Raw genomic sequence first — 20,663 nt, forward strand, 5'->3', positions numbered from 1 at the left:
GGAGGCTCTGTGTATGTGTCGGGGAAGGGGAGAGGTGGGGGTCCTACTTTATTGCCGTATCCAATGCCACGTTGGGTCAGCACTCGGGAAACACGTGCTGTGTGGGTCAGCGATTGAGTTCAGAAACCTGGAAAATTCAGCAGTGTAGGCTTTGGGCATGACCCGTCCAGCCTTGGGGCTCTTTCTTTCTCTGAATTTCCTTCCATGGCATCCTCCTCATCCCAGGGGCCCCTGTTCCCATATGGCTGTTGGCAGCTTCACAGGTTCCTCTGCCTCCCCTCCCGGGCCCTGGTGTGGCTGGGGCAGCTAGTGACTGTGCAGACCACATAGCCAGTAGACAGTTGGTGCCAATGCCTTGGGCTTGGTTTACTTGAGTCAAGAACTGCAGTACGTGGATGAGCTCACCCCGAATGCCTGAGTCGGAAGGCCTTGGGTTGCAGAGGGGTGGGGGTTGGATATTGAAGGACACCTGCAAAGCAGAAGGGGAAATGGCTGTGCTGGATGGGCAGCTAGAGGAGTCTATGCAGAGCCTGGGACCCAGTGCAGACACAGAGCTGACATGGGCAATGCAGTGACACGGCCACCGTGGAAGTGGGCAAAGTTACAGTCTTCAGACCGATATGGAGGAGCTGGCCTAAAACGATTCTGATTTTCCTTTAATCCTAGCAATTGCTGGCTTACAGGGTGGGGGAGTGAGATCTGTGGTGGCCACGAGGAGAGACAGGGATTTTAATTAAACCCCTCTTTCTGGGAGAGGGGAGTAGCCGTTTCTGTAGGGCGGTGAGAATCGTCATCTCAGGCAGCTCAGGCTGCTGTAACGAAACACCATTGACTGAGTGGCTTATGAACAACAGGAATTTGTTTCTCACAGTTCTAGCAGCTGGAAGGCAGGATCAGGGTGCCGCACGGGTGGATTCTGGTATGGGCTCCTTCCTGGTTGGCACACACCTTCTCTCTGGCCCTGACACAGTGGGAGGGCGAGGGAGTTGCTGGGCCCCTTTCTGAGGCACAAATCCCATTCAAGGGTCTCCAGCCTCGGGAACTCATCACCTCCCAAAGACCTCCTGACAACATCACATTGAGGGTGAGGATTTCAACCTGTGTTCTGGGGGGCAGGCAGTTCGTAACCGTCACCCTCTTTGTGTATTTCTGACTCAACATTGAGTCTGTGTTCGACTCTCCAGGAGACAGAGCCTGTGTGGACACTGAGCAAGGTCAGAGCTGCAAGCATGTGCACATCGGGGGCAAGGGAGCTGCCAGGGGTGTGAGAAGGGGGTTTCAGCGTCAATCGGAGCTGCTTTCCCAGCAAATGTACTCATAAGCTATCCTGGCAACATTTGCTTTTCACGAAGAGTCGATGAGGCAGTGGGGGCAGCAGGCGGTGTTGCCAGAAGCTTGGAACTGATGAGCAGCAGAGAAGGGGCAGAGGCCACGACCTTGGGGTGGTCAGCAGTGTCAGGTGTCTGCCCTCCAGGCCTCACGTCTGTGACTGTGCAGAGACCGAGCCGACCGGGGCTTGCCGGCCAGTGTGGCTCTCATACAGGTGATTATCGCGGTGTTCTTTCTATGTAATGTTCCCTCAACTCCATGCCCACCCCACCAATTTCTGTGCCTAGCAGAAATCATGCTGCGTTTCCTTGATGAAGCCTTGAGTTTCCTGTGGAGATGTAGGAATAGCATGATTTGGCTCACGTCAAAATACTTTGCAGTGAAGCTGCACGGAAGAGGATTCTAGGCTTCCATTTGACGTTTTCAACAATGCCTGAGTGTTACAGGACCGTCTTGCTTGTTAATAAAGCACCAGATGAAAAAGGCTACTGGTTAATAAAGGAGACTTTTTACATTAGCACAGAGAAGGGTGGCTTGAGATAAATTCAGTGTAACGTAGGTGTGTTTGTAAGCCGTCTAAAGGACCATCTCTCTGCTGGCGACACATGTTTCCCGGTATTGGTTTTGTTCTGAAAAAGGATGACTGGCATTCGGCAGAGTCATTCCAAAATTCACCTGGAAGTGTTCACGTGGTGCCTTGTTTTCTCCTGACATTCTGGGCACCACGAGGGATTATTCCTGTCTTCAGCACTAGCAGGAGACTTTTCCTGAACATCTGCTCCTCTTTGGCGTTGTGGGTGTGAAGGGGTCAGAGTGACCCTGTCTTCATGGAGCTTTCAGACACCATGGGGATAGTGTGGCATGAGTGTCGGGCTCGGGTGGGAGGGAGACTTTCCCCAGAAAAGAGCCGCCGATTCCAGGACGGCCCTCGACCCCTCCTCCCTCTGTTCCTCTGCGTCATGTCTGAATTAAGGCTGTTCTATCGTAGCGGGGCTGTCATGTTAACTGGAAGTGTGATTTTTTTTACTGGGCAGTAAGTAAATTAATGGTACATTTGCCAAGGACAGCGAGGTTTGATTTGATGAATCCAGTGGGGGAAAGGAGAAGGGGCTTGGCTGTGTGGGGGTGTGTGTGATGGGAGCAGAATGGAGTAGCCATGCAGACTGTTGGGATGGAGGGGCCACGCCCGCATTTCCATGGGGTCCGTCGCTGTTTGTGCCACTAGACCTGAACCTCTGTCTCTACTTCTAACACCCGCATAATGAGGAAGCCCCTGATGGGCCTGAGTTGTTACTTCCCATGGCCATCACTGGGAAATGCCCCGGACGCCTCTCCTGGCTGGTGACGGCCCTGGGCCTGGACACTGGCTTTGTCCTGAGTTGCTTCTTCTTGTGGTCATCGCTGGGAAGTGCCCCGGACACCTCTCCTGGCTGGTGACGGCCCCAGGCCTGGACACTGGGTTCGTCCTGAGCTCTGCGAGGTGCTTGGGCTCCACGTGCAGCAGGCACCTGTGCATCCCTTTGGATGTGAGATGTTGGCGCTTGGCTTGCAGGTCAGCGCGATCTGGGTGTGGTCAGGATCCAGTTCATCCTTTGGAGAGAGAGCACCTGCCCGGGGAATCCTCTGAGGTACATAATCATGCAGTGCCCTCACAGGATGCCCGGTCCCCCGAGAACTTCCCGCCATTCCCCTGGACCCGCAGGTATGGGAGTCAAGTGTGGTGTATGTGTCACGGGCGGGAATACTGAGGACACCACGTGCCTGCTCGTGCGAAGACCTGAAGTGCTGCGTGAGCTCGTTCCCAAGGGGCTGTTGGCATCTGGGGGCCTGTGGGTGTCTTTCCACTGGCAGGAAATAATGGGTGGCCCATGTTACCTTTTGTGTCTTTTTTTTTTTTTTTTTTTTTTTGCCGAAAAGCCCTAATGCCAACGTCGCTGTCCCGCTGTTGGAACTGCTCACCTCAGGCTCACTGGCCCTCCTGTTTCTGGGCTGCTGCAGTGCTGTGTTGGGATAACTGTGTTACCTTCGTTTGAATTTTCTTCCTGTTCTTTTGGAATAAGTGTTGATAGTTTGTGCTGCTTGTTCACCCCAGAGGCGAGGATGTCCTTTAGGCCTGGAGGAGCACAGCCCCTGCAGGGAGGTGCCGGGCCTCTGCCTCTCATGTCGTCCGCAGCCCTCTCCGCACGTCTGCTCTTCGCTCCTCGTGCCCACGGCTGGGGTCATGGGCCGCTCGCTCTGCTGTTTGAGATCCTCGGAAAAGGTGTTTGCACTGAAGGGAGATTGGGGGTGTGCGGCTGATTTTAAATAGGAGGAAATGGCGGTAACAGAATGAGCAATGCCTAGCACTTAGTCTCAGGCTTGAGAAATTGTGTTTTAGAAGCAAGGTATCCCCAACTCCGGTTTTCTTCAAATTAAATCTTTTAAAGAGTCCACAAATATAAATAGTTAAAGCCTAAAACTATGCAAGAGAGGGCCTAGAGCCCAAGCCACTGCCAACTCTGACTCCAAGACACCTCAGAAACTTGGTCCTCCTCCTCAGAGAACCCCGCTTCTGCTCCTCCTTCCACAGTGCTCCCTCCACAGTGCTCCCTCCACACTCCTCCCTCCACACTCCTCCCTCCACACTCCTCCCTCCACACTCCTCTTCCGCCCCCTCCCCTTCTTCCTTCCCCTTCCCTTCTTTCTTCCTTCCTCCCCTTCTTCCTTCCTTCCTCCCCTCTTCCTCCCTCCTTCCCTCCTCCCTCCTCCCTCCTCCCCTCCTCCCTCCTCTTCCTCCTCCCTCCTCTTCCTCCTCCCTCCTCTTCCTCCCCTTCCCCCCCCGTCCTTGGGCAACCTCCATGGAACTCTGGTTCAAAGTCACTGGTCTGTGGGGCCGCCCATTTGATAGACGAGCATGCTGGGGACCAGACACAAGTGACTGACTCAGACTCGCACAGAGGCTGACCCAGCTTGCATGCTGTCTCCTGCCTCCCGTAACACCGGGTTGTCCCTAATGGAAGAGAATCAATGATGCTGCTTCACTGATCTCCAGGGAAAACAGGTTGATAACAGGTTATAAACATGGCAACGATTTGGAAAAACCGTCGTCCACTTGTCAGCTCCATCTCTCCTGCCCGGAAGATGTAGGGAAAACCTGCCTTCAGCCCACCCTCATCCCAAAACAGGACAGAGGACAAAGGGGCAGAGACCCAGGTCCTGTCAGTGCCCTCAGGAAACCCCCCGTTTCCTCCTTATGGTGGAAGTGGAAACCATCCCACTGGACTAGATTTTCCCGGGAAGCCCCTCCACCCCGAAAGCAAGGAATCTGGTTTGAGCACACACCATTCTTGGTGTCATCACTTTCTGCAGCTGAACCCTGCATACGTGGCCCATTAATCTTGCTAGTCCAGTGTTACTGGGTCCTGGGAGTTTCTGTGGGCTGATAGCAGGTGTTTACCATTGTGTTTAGAGAGGAGAATAGAACTTTATTGTGTCGAAATCAGATGATAACCATTGCCATGTGATTCCTTGGGTTGGTTTGGGTGGGGGGTGCTCAATGCTTTTCCTGAGGCTAAGTTCTAGTTTGAGACCGTCTCTCTTTGTCGCCCAAGCTGGAGTGCAGTGGTGCGATCTTGGCTCACTGCAACCTCCGCCTCCTGGCTTCAAGCAGTTCTCCCTGCCTCAGCCTCCCAAGTAGCTGGGATTATAGGTGTGTGCCACCACACTTGGCTAATTACAAAAATGTTTAATATAGGCCGGGTTTTGCCATATTGGTCAGGCTGGTCTTGAACTCCTTGCCTCAAATGATCGACCCACCTTGCCCTCCTAAAATACTGGGATTACAGGCTTGAGCCACTGTGCCCGGCCTGATCCTAACACATTTTAAAGCTGCCTTCATGTACCAAAATCCAGTCCTATGTTTGAAAATCAGTCTTGAAGAGCCTAGGAGGAGAGGGATAAGCTTCAACTAGGTAAATAACTATGTATATGTTAAAAAGATGGGCCAAAATCTACCCCAAATGTTAACTCTTCTGCTTTGCGTATTACATCCATTTATAGTTATTTCAGTACTAAGATTTTAAAAGATTCTTTTGATAATCATGGACAAATTACTATTAAAACTCAGCTGCATTTGTAACACTTCAAAGAACTAATTGGATGACATCATTTTTCCCAGAGGCATTTTGGATTGTTACATAATTAATGTTTATCTCTTTGCCAGAAATCTTTTTTTTTTCTTTTCCAGAACAGATACCTGAAAAGAAACTTTCCTTTGCATTAAGTGTTATTTCACTGTATGACAATCAATTTTTGAACGTGAGAACAAGATCATCATGTATTTTTGGGATAATTCTTGCTTAATAGTGATAATGCTAAGTGTTAAAATTATGCAACAATTTGTTTCTTTGAAAATTACTATTTGCCTGCTCACCAGGTGGGAGCTGATGAGAACATGGATGTAAAACTTAAATTGTATTTAGCTTGTTTAAAAGAAGTTTAAAAAAAAAAACTTTTTTTGTTTGTTTGTTTTGTGCTACTACTGACCTTGCTTCGTTGTGGAAATGAGGTTATTGCAGGCACCTAGAATTTTATCTCCTTCACTTCTACAATGGGAAGAAATTCTCCAACAAGCACAGGAATCTGACTTTCTGATATTGAGACTCCTAGGCATCAAGCCCCATGGAAGGGTTGGTGATTACGTGAGCGTTGGCGTTGATGTGGGCACCCTCCAAGCCAGACGCAGGGAGCAGGGAAGGGCAGAACAGGCCCCTCAGGAGCCATGAGAAAATCAAGTGTTGGCAGCAGTGGTGAGGGTTGATGTCAGGGGCTAGGAGGTGGCGGCGAAGGGAGCATGTGCCACAAGGCAGCCCTGGAACCCGCGGTCCCTGCAGTGAGATCTGATCTGCAGGGGATGTGGACGGCCACGTGGCGAGGTCCACAGACAGCCTGGACTTGGCTGCGTCAGAACTCTGGTGGACGTTGCAAACGGCCCCACAGGGTTGCAGTGCACATTCCTCGGACAGAGAGAAGACGCTTGGAACTGTTCTCGGCACGAAGCCAGCGCCCTGTGAACAGTGGCCACTGCTGTCGTGACTGAGTGCCGTCCAACTGGAGGCATTTGCTCTGCTCAGTTCACTTAATTGGGCCAGGAATGGGGTTGCCCTGCCTTCAACAAGCTTGACGCATTGAACGAGGACTCAGTCAATAAAGTACTCTGTAAATACGCTCTCCTGGCTAGAGCGAGCAAAGCCCAGGGAGAGAGTGGTTCCTCAGTATTAGACAGGTGTTTGTGGCGGGGCCAGCTGTGTGGCTGCCAGAGCGAATGTGACCAGGAAGCCTCTGTCCCCCCGGAGGTGGCCAGCGTAACTGTTACACATGCCGTAGGTAGAAAGTGGGCACTGCTGGGAAACTTGCTCATGTTGCTGTTTTCTGATGGAAATTCAAGGTTTCTGAGCATCCTACATCGAATTTGTACATTGCTGAGACTGTACACCTTTCAACACTTGTTTTTTCCTGCTTTTCAGATCCATACAACCTGGCATTTGGCCGTGGCTTCCAGGACAGGCTGGATGCAGAGTGAAGTCCTCTCCTCACTGTCAATCTTTGCACATGTCTTTCTTGAGAGTCTCCATTAGGTTTTTACTTAACTAGACTTTTAAAGTTGCCATGCACATAACTCTACCAGTTACAATCGTGAGCTAACATGGGTTTTTGGTTTTACTTTGATGAATGTTTAACATTTGCATGCTGGATGTGGGGGTGGAGGTCATTTATTTGCTTTTCATTTCCTTCTTGGTTATACTTAGTGTCTTTCAGGTAAGGTGTGGAAAGCCTGGTACAGGGTGAATTGCAGGCTGCAGTGTGGCGCGGTGGACGAGAGGCGCGGGCTGCAGTGTGCACAGTGGATGAGAGAGAAGCTATTTCCATCCTCGAGGGAAACACACAAGAAACAATTTAAAAAACTGATCGTCTAGCTTGCATGAGGTCCAACAAATTCAGTTTGCAAAGTTTAACTTCCAAGTTAACTTAGTAACTTTTCCCCTAAGTCATTAATTTAGTAGCTTATGTTTATTGCCTAAAGCAAGTCATAAATTCTGAAATGAATGACTAAACATGTAATAATTTAGGCATACAGCACCTGAAGGGAAAACTGCCAGTATGCTAAAATATTGGATACAGATGCTCAAAAAATATAATGTAGCATTCTTACAATGCATGTGCTTTTAGCAGGTAACTTGGTGAGTAGTTTTGAGCTATATTTGTAGGAATGTGTATCTTGAATACTTTAGGGTACCACTGCAGATGTGTGCTTGAGAGGTATAAATACTGAATGTTCTTCTCCCTTCCCTTAAATGAAAAACATTAGCTCCCTTCATTTTTATTTTTATTTCTTGAAGTGGACTCTCGCTCTTGTTGCCCAGGCTGGAGTACAGTGACGCAATCTCGGCCCACTGCAACTTCCGCCTCCCGGGTTGAAGTGATTCTCCTGCCTCAGCCTCCCCGGTAGTTGAGATTACAGGCACCCACCAGCATGCCCCGCTAATTTTTGTATTTTTATTAGAGATGGGGTTTTGCCACAGCGTCCAGGCTTGTCTCAAACTCATGACCTCAGGTGACCTGCCCACCTTGACCTCCCAAAGTGCTGGCATTACAGGCGTGAGCCACTGCGCCTGGCCAGCTCCCTTCTATAATGATTTATACAGTTGTTTTTGCTTTGTTTTTTTGAGACGGTGTCTCACTCTGTCGCCCAAGCTGGAGTGCAGTGATGCAAATCTTGGCTGACTGCAGCCTTCACCTCCTGGGCTCAGGTGATCCTCCCACCTCAGCTTCCTGAGTAGCTGGGACTAGACGCACGTCACCACGCCCAGCTTTATTATTATTATTATTATTATTATTGGTATTTTTAGTAGAGACAGGGTTTTGCCATGTTTTCCAGGCTGGTCTGGAGCTCCTGGGCTGAAGCAATCTGCTGGCCTCAACCTCCGAAACTGCTGGGATTACAGGCGTGAGCACCACATTTGGCCCATTTTTTTTTTCTTCCTGGATTTGGAGTCGACTTTCAGAAAATCCTTCAACCTTGCAAGCTTAATTTTCCGTAAAAATATTCCTCTAGGATAAAAACAAGACACAAAGAAGTACGTGTGGACTGCAGTTAAAAATTTTCAACACAACTTAGCTTAGGAAAGTTGACATTGACAAAGAGCAGGAGGCCGCTTCAGTGCCTTCTAGGCAGTGGGAATGGCGGTCTGTGGGCGACCCTAACATGTGCGGCATCCTGAGACGTGATCGTGGTGTTCACGCTTTTACCGAGGGCTTCCCGGGAGTACCAGAGGCTGTTCTTCTGCAGTCGGCCAGCCAGGCAGCAGCTGCTGGAGAAGGAACAAACAGTAAAAGACAGATGTACACGGTGTTATTGTGGCAGAGAGGTTAAAACCAGGCTCACTTTGTTCTTACAGTTTTAAAAAGCTAATAATGAAGTCCTTAAATATGTTCAGGATTTCAAAGCAGTTGTGGGTGTGTCTGTGTCTCTAGCTCCCGTTCGGGTACTTCCTGCGAAGAGAGCTCAGAGACGCCACCTTTCCTTGATGAGGTGACAGGGCCTGGAGAGGTGTGAACCCCGTGGTGGGGGGATGACTGACCTGGGGTGAGGCTGGGTCAGCGTGGGGATCCACCCCCACTCCACGTTCCTGTAGGGAATCCACAGTTCTAAGTCTTTATGATAGGGGTAAAATGAACCTGGAAGAGGTGTTATTTTTTAAGAAGTAAGTGCCATGCTCTTTTTTCCTCATACTTTTCCGTGTTTAAGCAGCATTGAAGGATAAGGCACTAGTAGCCTGTTGGTTTGGAAGCAATATTGTTGGTTATTTTCCGTTGAATCTGACCTTAAGGTTGCCTGGTAACAGAAGTTTTCCTTTAACAACATGGGACTCTGTTGAATCTGTTGCCCCATTGGCTGAGCCGCCTGAAATCAGTGCCATGGCAGCTGAAGAAGCCTCTTCCCCATGGAGGAAGCCGCTGGATTGGCAGGAGGCACCGCCCTTGATTGAGGGAGTGAGGCGGGTTTGCAGGGACCCCACGTGGCCCCTGCAGCTCTCTCCTGCCCCCTGCTGGTTGGCCAAGCAGCCTCGCGACAGTGTGCTCATTGTGAATGTTCACTGGGGCAGGCCAAGGCTTTTGTTCCAGAAACACTGACTTCAGAAAGGGCCGGCTGTGTGTGTTGAGCATGGCAAGAAAGACTTAAGTGTGTCTTAAACCTCTTGAAGAACGCAAGTTGATGTTTCAAATGCATCTCGAAGGCTAATGACTTTGCTATGGTCAATATTCAGGAGAAAAGAAGGTTTGATGAAATAGAAAAACGGGAGTGGCAAGTGACGTGCTTGTGCCCTGTATGACTAAGCGATGTCCTGGCCGTTCCACACCACGACCTCTGAGCAGCCAGCCTGCAGATACTGGGTCAATTTAGATATCCCTGATCTCTGCAGAGGTTTGATAAGGTAGCCCAGGAGCAGTTAAACACAAACGCTGACTGGAAACCCTGGCACACGGAGGCACTGGAAACAGCAAGCTGCTATTAACATCATAGTGAGAGGCAATCGCCTGCTCTCTTAGGGGTGTCAGCTTCTTTTGCTTCTAGACGTTCATCTGCGTTACAATACAGTTTTGCTCAGTTTATCCCCATTACTCCGCTGTCTTCGCTGTTAAAGTCTCAGCCGGCACTTAGCTCTGACACTGCAGGAATTTCACTGTGCAGCTGACCAGGCCTACCTGGCTTGGCTGTAAAGCAGGCGAGAGCTTTCCGGAAGGCAGTGACTAGACCCCGAGGCAGGAAAGAGCGTTGCTGGTCCCCATACGGCAGTGCACCTGCAGCAGAGCGTGTACGTGCACGTTCAGGCTAAACAGGTGGAGAGAAGAAAACCACCTATGATTAGTCACTTAAAATGCCACACACCCAACCCTTGAGACCCTAGCACATAGAGTAATAGTGGTCTTGGAGATGGCAGGTGTGCTGAAGTCTGATTTTCTCACTTAGCTTTTCCAGCAGCGTTTTCCTCATCTCTAAGCTGGGGCTAACAACTGCCCTGCATAGATTTGTGCATGGAACCGTGCGTGTAAAGTGGGGTAGCCCCCAGGACCTAGGAAGGACTCGTGGTCAGTGTCGGTGGTCATGCGTGCTGTACGGGTCCCCCAGGAGGACCATTGCTACAGACAACTCCCTCCCTTCAATGTCACTGAATGTAAAAGGTGGGAGTTTGGCTTCTGATGTGTCTGGTTTGCTGCAGGCCGCGCTGCACCCCGTGGTTCCTGAGCCCTGAGCTAAAGTACGCCCTGCTGCATTGCCTGTGCCGCTTTTGCTGTGCAAGGAGAGCTCCTGCCCTGGGAAACTTCCTCGCACCTGACAAGCACCACAGTTTGCAGCAAGACCTGTCCGAAGCGTGGACTGCCAGGAGCCCCGCCTTGGCCCTGTCCTTTACAGGTTGGGAGCGACTTTGTGGGGTTTGTCGGCCCTTCTCTCAGGTGTCCTGTGTCTCATGGATCAGCCGACGAGCCCCGTCTGGAGGAGCACTCTGCAAAACGCTGCCGGCCACCCAGATCTCCTAGCGCAGAGTGAGGCCACATCTGCAGACTTGACCGCACAGAGTCCCGAGGCATTCGGCAAGAAGGGGAGTGGGATGTGTGTGAGATCCCACTGTGGAAGCCGGCTCTGCTCCGTACTCTGCGTGCGGGGTGCCTGATGTTCAGACCTGCTGTGTCTATCGGGGGCCATGGCGGGGTGGTGGGAGTGGGGGCAGGGAGCAGCGCGGATGGATCCAGGGAAGGACTTAGTTGAATCCCAGCTGCCCACATACTTTTTGCTGGTCTTGGACAAGCTCCCTAGTTTCTCTGGGCTTTCGGTTTGATTGTAAGACTAGGACGCCGCCCTAGTCTGAAGATGTCGGTGTGTGCGGGAATTCCTGGCGCAGTCACCATGGGTTTTCCTTCAGCCTCCTCCGTGCCCCTCCCTGGGTCAATCAGTATCCATGCGTGCCACAAGTAAATTACAGTCCCTCCGAAAACCAGTTGACCCGAGTTTTATGGTCGAGCATGGTGAGTGTCCTTGCCAGGAAATGCCACTAGATGTCTTGGGCCTGCTCCTCTACCTCCACAGCAATTCCCGGAACAGGCTGGTTCAGGATGTGGGAGGTGGGAGTCGGTGTTGTACCTAGGACAGGCTGAAGTCAAAGGCTCATTTGCTCTGTGAGGGGTGATCAGGATGACACATCAAGAGGAGCCCCTTGGCTGACCCTGGAGGTGGACGGTCGGGTCGGATTGGTCGCCCTCCAGGACGTGTTTCGAGTGATGCCTTCCCTGGGTCACACAGCACTGATCTGTAGTGCACAACTTCCCAGCTCCAGCCAATCTGGTCTTGCCGTCTCCTTGTGCCTTGTGTTGGGCATGTGGAGGAGGAAGAAGTTTAACCCATCCCCTCTTTGGGAATGGCAGGGCAGTAACAAAGGTAGTTGATTTATACATGGCCATCCTCGTGAGGTGAGGACCTGAAAGGTTTACTGCTTTCCTGGAAAGCTGCTCTGGGCGTCACCATCACTGATCATGGACAGCAGCTCAGAAGCCCGCTTAAGGTGCAGGGATGGACCGGCGCTGGTCCTGTCTGTGCCCAGGCTGTTGGTCACACCGACGGCCAGGCGATGGCTGCCTTTGCACGAAGCTGGGGTCAGAGTTAATTTGGGCAGTGTCGGCTTTGATTTAGGTCAAGATTGGTCAGTCTTCCTAAAATACTAGTCATGAAAGCTTTTATAGATTGTAGTTCTTTGGGAGGTTTCTATGTGGTTTTTAGACGTTTAAAGCATAGGGCCCATGGCCAGTGTTGAATGACATTTTGTTCAGTGTAACTGACAGGACACTGGACCTGAGTCCCAGGCCCGCCACCGGGTTCAGGGAGCTTCAGAGAGGGAGATGTTTGTGCTCAAGTTTTCGCAGTTGGGATGGGACATGGGCATGGGGCTGGAATGCTCTAACCTTCAATCTTCAGTCATCGGTATCACCTGTGCACACGCATATCGTTTTCAAAGATGGAAGAGCCTTTGGGAAATAGCTGAAGACTTTTCCAGTTTTGAAAGAAGTCGGGATGACACTGGAAACGTCAGGTGTCTTGGCTGCTGATCAGGTCCATCACCACGCACTTGGTCCCTAACCTGGCACACCTCTGATCCCACACAGTGGGTGACCAGGTCCGTAACCTCAAAAGCTTCTGATTAGGCGCAGCTGGTGACTAGGTCTGTAATCTTTCTTGGCTCTGATTGGACAACAGCAGGTAACCTGGTCCCTAACCTCGCACACCTCTGATCATGCACAGCGGGGTGACCAGGTCCATAACCTCACATTTCTGTGCACAGCAGGTGAACAGGTCTCCAATCTCAAAAGCTTTTGATTGGGTGCAGCTGGTGACTAGGTCTGTAACCTCGCATGGCTCTGATTGTGCAGAGCTGGTGACCAGGTCACTAACCACACACACCTCTATTCGTACACAGCGGGTGACCTGGTCCATCACCTCACACCTCTGATTGTGCATAGCAGGTGACCAGGTCTGGAACCTTGCACACCTCTGATCGGGCACAACGGGTGACCAGGTCCATGACCTCACGCCTCTCTGCACAGTGGGTGACCAGGTTCATAACCTCACACCTCTGATCATGCACAGCTGGCGGGCGCAGGACCCACTTCAGTGAGGGGCTGACTTCCCAGGTGTGAAGGGGGAATGCTGTGTGGCTCGCTAAGCCCCTCCATGCTTTGGGGGCTCCAGGCTGTGGCCGGCAAGTAGGAGGTTGTCCCAGGAGGATGCTGTGTGTTGGGGATGGGAGGCAGCTGCAGGGTGGAAGTAGGATGAAGTTGTAGGGGGGCACTGTGGTGGGGGGTGGGACAGGAGGTAACTGCAAGTTGGAAGTAGGATGTTGTCCCAGGAGGCTGCTGTGTGTGGGGGAGGGAGGAGGCAACTGCAGGGTGGTGTGGTCACCGTGCCACTGATTTCAGGTTAAAATAGAATGTGGACCTCTTTTTACCATAGTTTTTAATTACTCCGCTAGTTTGTGTTGCTGTCTCTTGCTGTGCAGTCCACAGTCTGACGTCTCTGTGGTCCCCATGTTTCCCTTCTGCTTGTGTTACCCGATCCTGTGGGTCAGCTGTGAGGAAACCACTCTCCACTCCTCATCTGGAGTGGCCTCGAGCTGGGTGTGCTGGTCTCCTTGTGGGCTAAAGTGTTCTTCTGTTACTGTTTTCTCTGTTTTTTGATGAAATTTAGCAGACTTGTGTATGGTGCAAACACTTTTAAGAATGTCTTTTGCCTTTATGGAAAAAACACCTGCATTGCTTTAAAATGAACCTTTCCTGTGTCTCCATCCTTCCCCATAGATCGCTCTGTGTTAGAAACTCGGTGGTGTGTGTGCTTCATGGCCTCATTCCATCAAGCACTGTAACCTCTGATTGCAAAAGTGACTGCACTCAAGGCACAAAACTTTGCAAATGTTGAAAAGAATGAACAAAAACAATATATTGTTCTCTTGTCATCCTGAAATGGCTACTCTTAATATTTTGATGTAGTTCTTTCTATTCTTCTCAAGTAAAGTTGCTTCTAACACAAGCACTTTGATTATATTGATCAAATTATATTCAGGAAATAAGGAGAAAGTAAAAAGAATATCCAGTTTGGGGCAAAAAGGAAGACGACATAGAAAGAGGCTGTAAAACTCCCTGCAACTTGAAAAGCTGGGTTGTGGTGGCTGTGGTTTTGTTTTTACTGTGAGAGACCACAGGATTCTTCTTGGCACTGAAGGGCAATAAGATAATACCCTGTGTGTGTGCTGGTGGCCGTATAAACCGAGCCGCATGTCCTCTTTCGAAGCAGAGAAAGCATGAGGTTTGAGGTAGTGGTTTGGTAACTTTTGGAAAGTCTGTTTGTAGGACTGCACTGCAGAGATTAGGTCAGTCTGAATTAGAATCGAATGATCTGTTCAGGCCTTGGGAGCTTTCTACACCGGGTGTACGCCTGTTCTGGATGTGGTGTAGAAGGAACAGGACTGGGAGGGTTTCTTGCTTCCCAGTCATAGAAATGCCTGCAATTATCACTGTTTGTTGTCTCTCAGGAAGCTATTTCGGGAAGGAAGTGTATGTTCCAAGGCTGCTGGTTGGCCTGTCATCACCCTGGGGGTCTTGGTGTGGATCACGGGAGCTGTGACTGCTCACGCGTGGAGCTCTCTCTCGCTGCTGCGCTGGTGGACAGCTGGTCACCAACAAAGTGTGTGTCCCAGTTGCCTTTGAGAAGAATTCTCTGCATCATTTTTATACAAGGTCCTTTTTCCTGTCAATGTCAACATCGTGTCTTCTGGCCAAGCGATATGTTCTTGCAGAAACAGGAAGTGTGGCCCAAGTGAGAAATGAGGGAATTGATCCATTACTGCTATCAGTTTTTATAGAGTTGAGCCATTGTAATTTATACGTAAACATGTTAAATCTATAGAAGTGAGTCACGGTGCCAGACCCTCACAAATGCCGAATGTCTATGTGGGACCTCTCTTCTATCGGGTCCACATCACAAGAAGAAAAGTCGCTCAAATGCAGCACGGAGTGGACGTGAATCTCCGAAAACTCCATGAATCAGAGTGACTGCTTTCCCAATTGCCGGTCTCCCCATTTGAGGTTGTGAGATTCCCGTTCTGAAGCTCCTTCAATTTCCCAGCATCCATTTCACTCCTTCATGGAAACAACAGACTCACACTGATACCTTGTTCTCAGATTTTCTAATTAGAAAAAGCACATATTTCACAAGAATAGTCCAGCTAACTCACTCCTTAGCCTGGGGTAAGCCACATACCTCTTTTCTCTTTAAAATACTCACCTTTCAGAACTCTTGGTAAATAAGAATAGGAAGGTACCATGACTTTGGCCACAAGCAGTATTATGTATAATGTGCAAGTGAGTGCCTTGAGAGCCATGGTTGCTAAAAACAAATTTTCTCAGAAGAGAAAAGTGTGAGCAGTTCTTTACATGTTAATTTTGTTTTGCCTAAATAACATCTTGTCTTTGTACAGGGATACAGGACGTTGCTGAGTATTGACGGGGGCGAGTGGGTCCTGCTGCCCCACTGTGTGATCCTGAATATCGACAGGGGTGAGTGGGTCCTGCTGCCCCACTGTGTGTGACAAGCCCTTTGTTTCTGGCCCGGAAATGTCCCGGCTCTTTCAGTGCATTGGGCTGGTGCTGGCTCCCTTTGTTAGTTTGCATGCGAGGCAAAATCTCACGACTTTCACTCTTGTCGACATACAGATGCCAAAGCTTTGAACAAATTCTTACTAAATCAAACCCAGAAATATGTAAAAGGGATAAGAATACCATGAACACTTAGAGTTTGTTCTCATGATCTGTAGTTTTGCATTGCACATTTGGCTCATCATTCAAAAATCAATGTAATTCACCACATTAACAAAAAATAAAACAGAAAACCCATTTTATCCTCTCGGTAGACACTGGAAAACATCTGTTGAAATTTAATAGTCCTTATACGAATTTCCTATCACATCTGGAACAGAAGGGAACTTTCTCCGTTTGATAAAGGCCACTCCTGAGAAACAAGAGCTGACCCCCCTCCTCGGTGGTGGCAGCCGGGGAGCTCTGCCCACAGTCAGGGGTGTCGGGAGCATGGCCATTCTCCGTGCTTCAGGTTCGCATGGTGTGCACTGGGGCCCTCGTCTGTGACGTGAGTCAGGAGAACTAAGAGGCATAAAGACTTGGAAGCAGGGAGATGCTTGATGTACAGAAGACACAGGGCCTTATTTAGAACATTTTAGGAAATGTACAAACAACCAGAAATGGTGTGAATTTTGCAAGCATGCAAGATGGACTCTTCGCAACAGATGTATACAGATGCCCAGTGGCCCATGAGAGGTGCTCACCAGGGAGTCATTGGGTAAGTACAACTTAAACCCACGAGGTTCCCCTTCACAAGAGTGGAGAAGGGAGGACAGTAGCAGGTGCTGGTGAAGATATGACAGACTGGATCTCAGATTGATGGAGACTTAAAATGGCACAGCCACTTCAGCAAACTGTGGCAGTTTCTTTAAAATGTGTACACTTACCATATGGCTCAGCAGGTACGCTGTAGACGTTCACCAAGGAGAGCTGAAAATGTGTGTCCTTGTAAAAGAATGCACATTATCTCCAGAGTAAATTGTCAGAGCCAAGAACTGGAAACAACATAAATCTCTCTCATCTGGAGAAACATGAGCAAATTCTGATATGTTCATACATTGTCCTAGTTCCCAGCAGGAAAAATGTACAAAATGCTGAAACCAAAACAGACAACGGGGATGAGTTCCAGGAGCCTTGAATTGAGCAGAGAGTGAACACCACGCCGTGGAGTCCATGTGACGATGGAGAATCTGTGCGAGTCTCGGGTGACGGAAGAGCGCCAAGAACACTCCTCGAGAATGAACAGTGGCTGTCTCTTGAGGGCTGGGATTGACTGGGAGGGGACTTGTGGGAACTTTGATGCAAAAGATTTGATTAGGGTAATAGATTTCCATTTATCGAAATGTGCCAAGTGTACTCAAGATCTGAACATTTCACTGTGTATACTTTGTACTCCCTACCTTCCAAAAAAAAAAATGAAAAAAATAATTACAAATGAGCACTGAAGTCGATAGATTTTTCACAGTCGTATTAGATAGCAATTCTGAAAGCATTTCTTTATCTCCAGGCTTAAGCAAATAAGCTTAATAAATCAGTGAATATATTGAGTGCTACAGGTGCCAGAGAGGTAGAAATAAGAAAAGGCCAAAGCCTGGAATGGATCACGTGGGATTCGGTTGCAGCAGGAGGTACAAGTATAAGCTGGTGGCTCCCGACAGATGTAGACAGGGATAGAAGTGCCTGTGGATGGGTGTGGGTGCACATGCGTGTACATGCGTGTGTGTGTTCTACTTTCTGGCAATGTCCAGCAGCACCCGGTGCCCACTCTTAGCTTCCGAACACCGTTCTTCACCAGAAGGAGCCCTGGCCTAAGGGCTGGGGAATCTGGTGTCAAATCTGGGACCAGTTGAGCAACAGAACAAACCTTTGTAACTATGAATCATAACCCACCAAGCCCGACTCCGTGAGTACATATGGACATATGTAAATGAATGCTGAAAGATAAAATTATTTTTCAGTGAATATGGAAGATATAATGATTTAGAAGGAATGACAGGAAATCAGTGGCTGCTAAAACTAGTAGTGAAGAATTCATGGACAACAGAATATGCACATAGTGTCAGGGTGTCTCCTCCCAAATCTTAGTTTCAACGCGAGAAGTAGCATCTTTGCTTTGGAGGCACTTAAGCACCACCTTCACTGAGTTGCCGATGTTAACATTGTCACACAGGACAGACTTCTGCGGTGTCCCTGCTAAAATGCATACTCTTGAGTCTAGTCCGGAAGATACCAAAATAAAGGACAAACTGTAAAATAACTGACCTGTATTCTTTCACATTTCCAATTTCAAAAAACACAAAACCTGAGAAACTTGGATGCTGGACTGGTAAAAATCACATGACAAATCATGATCCTGGATTGGATCGTAAAAGAGGAAGACAAAGTAAGAAAATTATGGAGACAGTTGACAGCATTTGAAAGTGAACTTTGTATATGACATTTAAATTTCCCGATCTTGAGGAAAATGAATGTGAGAGCATATCCTTGTGTTTAGGAAATACATTGAAACATTTAGGTATGGAAGGACATAGTATCTGAAATTTATTTTCATTTGACTTAGAAAATTCATGGGGGAGGGGGGAAAGCCGTGATGTAAGATAGGAGCAGTTGGGCCTAAGTTGAGCCTGGTAAGTTATGTGGGAATTCACTACGCTGGTCTTGCAGATTTTCTGTGTCTTTGAAATTACATCCGAAAAGTTTAAAACGGAGAATATGCAAAACAAAAAGCGATTTGTGGAAGTGAGTGGACTGTCACCTCATTGATCCCTTCAGTTTTCGGCCATGAGCCAAGTCAGTCACATAGTGGTTTTTGACCTGGGAATTAGAAATAGTGGCCAGATGACCAGGCTCTTTATCTAGTTAGGGAGAGAAGTGTGCACAAAGGCTGACCAAGACCAAGCAGTGTGATGAGCTGCTTGTGGGCGTGATGCTGAGGGTCTGGGTCCTGTCTCAGGTGGCAGCTTGGGGGGTTTAAGCCAGAAAGCCACGTCCAATTCCCTTTCAGTGGGATCATTCTCGCAGCTTCAGAGAAAACTGCCCCAACCCGTCTTCACTCAGCTGGCCATTTTTGGTGGTGGTGGTTTTATTCTGCTAACACCGTTCTCACTGACAGTTTAGGGCCTTTGAGCGGATTTTTGCCTGTGTCTCGAAGATTCTCGTCTTGACAGCCGCTATGCTTCATTCCTGTTGTTCTGATTCTGTGTTAAGAGGGTTCTTCCCTGGCTTCACAGTTTGGAGTTGCTGCTGCATCTGTCTCTGCTTTAATTCTCTAGCCCATCTATCACTTGTCTCATCCCTTAACAAGTGGCCTGCGTGAGATGCCATGAGACTGTCTGCCTTATCACCGCTGCGACCCCAGCCCATAGGGACTAACAGAGAAGGCATTCAGTGAATGTGTGGAATTAATGTAATGGGTTAATAGCCACAAAATGTCTTAATGGTTGTTTTAATCCATTTCCATGCTGCTGATAAAGACATACCCGAAACTGGGAAGAAAACGATTTAGTTGGCCTTGCAGTTCCGCATGGCTGGGGAGGCCTCAGAATCGTGGTGGGAGGTGAAAGGCACTTCTTACATGTCAGCAGCAAGAGAAAACGAGGTAGAAGCAAAAGTGGAAACCCCGATAAGCCATCAGATCTCATAAGACTTATTCACTATCAGGAGAATGGCACAGGAAAGACGGGCCCCAATGATTCAGTTACCTGTCCCTAAGTCCCTCCCACAACACATAGGGATTCTGGGATGTAGAATTCAAGTTGAGATTTGGGTGGGGACACAGCCAAACCATATCCATAGCCAACACAGTCCTGGCCCATGGCCGGTGTTGAGCTGAGCTGCGACCGTGGCTGTGTGAGTTGGGGTGCGAGGCGTGCACACGCCTCTCAGCGGTACAGTGAAAGGATTTGGAGGCTCAAACGTGTGACCTACAAAGAATCTCCAAAGATCAAGGTTCATTCACCCTAAAAAGAAAAATCTCAGTGCAGTTTACACCCAGTGTTTGCTTGCAGATATGGATTCTAAAGTACTAAAATGAAAAAAGTCTGTGAATAAATTTTAATGTCTTTACTGGAACTGTAAACACTGATTTTTTTTCCTCACCCACCCATCTGTTGGTGAGTTCCAGAAGGTGGATGAACCGTACTGCGGGGACAGAGAGGAGGGTGCAGCTTGGCCTCTGGGACCTCAGCTGAGCACCGACTGAGCTCTCTCCGTTTCAGACGTCCACACGGAAGCTGTCCAGGCGGCTCTGGCCAGACACAAAGAGCAGAAGATGGCGGTGCCTATGCCTTCCAAACGCAGGTCCCTGGTCGTGCAGACCTCCATGGACGCCTACACCCCTCCAGGTAAGGGACACGCTCCCCGACGCTGCCTCCTGAACATGCTGGGTGCCTCAGAATTGACCACTAGCCCAGTAGTCGGGTTTCTGCCTTCAAAGTCATGGTGCAGAAATGCAGATTTTGTGAACCAGAAGTCCGAAAACAGTGTATGAAAAGTAACTTTATCTATCTGTATAAATACACATTTTTAAGTTTTCATCAAGATTCATACATACGATACATACCAGTAAAATCTCACACAGTTTTATTCATTTAATTCCTTGTAGGGAAAAGGGAAGGGTTTGTAACCCTCTGGGTGGAATTGGACTTTTCTTCTGATTAGGCTGGTGCATGCATGTTCTCATATCTTCAGATAAGTGTGCTGTATTGTTGGATTGTTTTAGAACAAGTGAATTGGACAGTCTAGGCAGCTACCCGAATCAGGTCATAAACTTTGCCTGCAAGGTGCCAGCTAGTATTTTAGTTCCTGCAGGCCATAAGGTCTCTCACAACCACTCAACTCTGCCCTCAGCCATGGGTGACAGCAAGTGCGTATGGCTGTGGACCCAGAAAACTTTATTTACAAGAACAACGGACCAGATTTGGTGCACGGACCTGCCAACCCCTGATCTAAATTACTGAAGGTAATAGCCAATTTATATTTCTGCTATATAATACTGCTTTTCTTTAATCTTGAATTTTACATAACTACCCCAATTCTCTCTTTTCTCTGCCCAAATAATTATAAACTACATTTCATGATCTTCACACCCAAGTAAAGCAGAAAGTTTAGTTATCCAG

General features: G+C 48.8%; 1 long non-coding RNA gene across 12 annotated transcripts in view; it reads left to right on the forward strand.

The window, feature by feature from the left end:
• The window catches only part of LOC139361163 (uncharacterized), a 121,305-nt gene that overhangs the window by 90,984 nt on the left and 9,658 nt on the right, over positions 1–20,663 (forward strand). For 3 of the 12 annotated variants that reach the window (XR_011618709.1, XR_011618704.1, XR_011618705.1), the window contains exon 2: positions 15,390–20,506. This is a non-coding gene — a long non-coding RNA (uncharacterized lncRNA). The other 9 variants (XR_011618703.1, XR_011618701.1, XR_011618707.1 and 6 more) reach the window with 8 other exon arrangements.

This window comes from Macaca nemestrina (assembly GCF_043159975.1).
Source record: "Macaca nemestrina isolate mMacNem1 chromosome 11 unlocalized genomic scaffold, mMacNem.hap1 SUPER_11_unloc_4, whole genome shotgun sequence".
NCBI lineage: Eukaryota > Metazoa > Chordata > Mammalia > Primates > Cercopithecidae > Macaca > Macaca nemestrina.